The sequence below is a fragment of the Salminus brasiliensis genome, chromosome 16 (genome assembly GCF_030463535.1).
Source record: "Salminus brasiliensis chromosome 16, fSalBra1.hap2, whole genome shotgun sequence".
Classification (NCBI taxonomy): domain Eukaryota; kingdom Metazoa; phylum Chordata; class Actinopteri; order Characiformes; family Bryconidae; genus Salminus; species Salminus brasiliensis.
Window position 1 is genome coordinate 27,884,282 of NC_132893.1, and position 2,500 is coordinate 27,886,781.

The 2,500-nt window shown below is 46.1% G+C and overlaps 2 non-coding genes across 2 annotated transcripts; both read left to right on the forward strand.

The window, feature by feature from the left end:
• The first annotated feature begins 440 nt into the window (after positions 1–440).
• Positions 441–513, forward strand: trnar-ccu (transfer RNA arginine (anticodon CCU)). The gene has a single exon. It is a non-coding gene; the product is annotated as a tRNA-Arg (tRNA).
• A 1,362-nt stretch (positions 514–1,875) lies between these two features.
• trnar-ccu (transfer RNA arginine (anticodon CCU)) lies at positions 1,876–1,948 on the forward strand. Its single transcript has one exon. It is a non-coding gene; the product is annotated as a tRNA-Arg (tRNA).
• The last annotated feature ends 552 nt before the right edge of the window (positions 1,949–2,500 follow it).

Consider the following 2,500-nt stretch of genomic DNA (forward strand, 5'->3'; position numbering starts at 1 on the left):
TGTGGATCTAGCAGAGTGGCAGTTAATTAAAACACTTGATTTTGGGTATGTAGTGTTCTGAAATCCTCCTTTTCCTGGCCAGCCCCAATGGCCTAATGGATAAGGCACTGGCCTTCTAAGCCAGGGATTGTGGGTCGGAGTCCCATCTGGGTTGTACTCCAAGCAGAGTGGCGCAGCGGAAGCGTGCTGGGCCCATAACCCAGAGGTCGATGGATCGAAACCATCCTCTGCTAGACATTGTATCTTTTTCGAGACCATTGAGTTGGACATGACATTTTTTCTTCAAAACTTGACTTCAATTTTACATCTGCCTCAGCATTGCAAGCTCCTACAATTCTGGATATTTGATGCTGCCACAATGTGGATCTAGCAGAGTGGCAGTTAATTAAAACACTTGATTTTGGGTATGTAGTGTTCTGAAATCCACCTTTTACTGGCCAGCCCCAGTGGCCTAATGGATAAGGCACTGGCCTCCTAAGCCAGGGATTGTGGGTTAGAGTCCCATGTGGGGTGTACTACAAGCAGAGTGGCGCAGCGGAAGCGTGCTGGGCCCATAACCCAGAGGTCGATGGATTGAAACCATCCTCTGCTAGACATTGTATCTTTTTCGGGACCATTGAGTTGGACATGACATTTTTTCTTCAAAACTTTACTTCAATTTCACATCTGCCTAAGAATTGCAAACTCCAACAATTCTCGTTATTTTATGCTGCCACAATGTGGATCTAGCATGTGGCAGTTAATTAAAACACTTGATTTTGGGTATGTAGTGTTCAGAAATCCTCCTTTTCCTGGCCAGACCCAATGGCCTAATGGATAAGGCACTGGCCTCCTAAGCCAGGGATTGTGGGTCGGAGTCCCATGTCGGGTGTACTACAAGCAGAGTGGCGCAGCGGAAGCGTGCTGGGCCCATAACCCAGAGGTCGATGGATCGAAACCATCCTCTGCTAGACGTTGTCTCTTTTTCGAGACCATTGTGTTGGACATGACATTTTTTCTTCAAAACTTGACTTCAATTTCACATCTGCCTCAGCATTGCAAGCTCCTACAATTCTGGATATTTGATGCTGCCACAATGTGGATCTAGCAGAGAGGCAGTTAATTAAAACACTTGATTTTGGGTATGTAGTGTTCTGAAATCCACATTTTCCCGGCCAGCCCAAATGGCCTAATGGATAAGGCACTGGCTTCCTAAGCCAGGGATTGTGGGTTCGAGTCCCATCTGGGTTGTACTCCAAGCAGAGTGGCGCAACGGAAGCGTGCTTGGCCCATAACCCAGAGGTCGATGGATCGAAACCATCCTCTGCTAGACGTTGTATCTTTTTCGAGACCATTGTGTTGGACATGACATTTTTTCTTCAAAACTTGACTTCAATTTCACATCTGCCTCAGCATTGCAAGCTCCTACAATTCTGGATATTTGATGCTGCCACAATGTGGATCTAGCAGAGTGGCAGTTAATTAAAACACTTGATTTTGGGTATGTAGTGTTCTGAAATCCACATTTTCCCGGCCAGCCCAAATGGCCTAATGGATAATGCACTGGCCTCCTAAGCCAGGGATTGTGGGTTCGAGTCCCATCTGGGTTGTACTCCAAGCAGAGTGGCGCAGCGGAAGCGTGCTGGGCCCATAACCCAGAGGTCGATGGATCGAAACCATCCTCTGCTAGACTTTGTATCTTTTTCGAGACCATTGTGTTGGACATGACATTTTTTCTTCAAAACTTTCCTTCAATTTCACATCTGCCTTAGAATTGCAAACTCCAACAATTTTCGTTATTTTATGCTGCCACAATGTGGATCTAGCAGAGTGGCAGTTAATTAAAACACTTGATTTTGGGTATGTAGTGTTCTGAAATCCACATTTTCCCGGCCAGCCCCAGTGGCCTAATGGATAAGGCACTGGCCTCCTAAGCCAGGGATTGTGGGTTTGAGTCCCATCTGGGGTGTACTACAAGCGGAGTGGTGCAGCGGAAGTGTGCTGGGCCCATAACCCAGAGGTCGATGGATCGAAACCCTCCTCTGCTAGACAGTGTATCTTTTTCGAGACCATTGTGTTGGACATGAAATTTTTTCTTCAAAACTTTACTTCAATTTCACATCTGCCTTAGAATTGCAAACTCCAACAATTCTCGTTATTTTATGCTGCCACAATGTGGATCTAGCAGAGTGGCAGTTAATTAAAACACTTGATTTTGGGTATGTAGTGTTCTGAAATCCACTTTTTCCTGGCCAGCCCAAATGGCCTAATGGATAAGGCACTGGCCTCCTAAGCCAGGGATTGTGGGTTAGAGTCCCATCTGGGTTGTAATCCAAGCAGAGTGGCGCAGCGGAAGCGTGCCTGGCCCGTAACCCAGAGGTTGATGGATCGAAACCATCCTCTGCTAGACATTGTATCTTTTTCGAGACCATTGAGTTGGACATGACATTTTTTCTTCAAAACTTGACTTCAATTTCACATCTGCCTCAGCATTGCAAGCTCCTACAATTCTGGATATTTG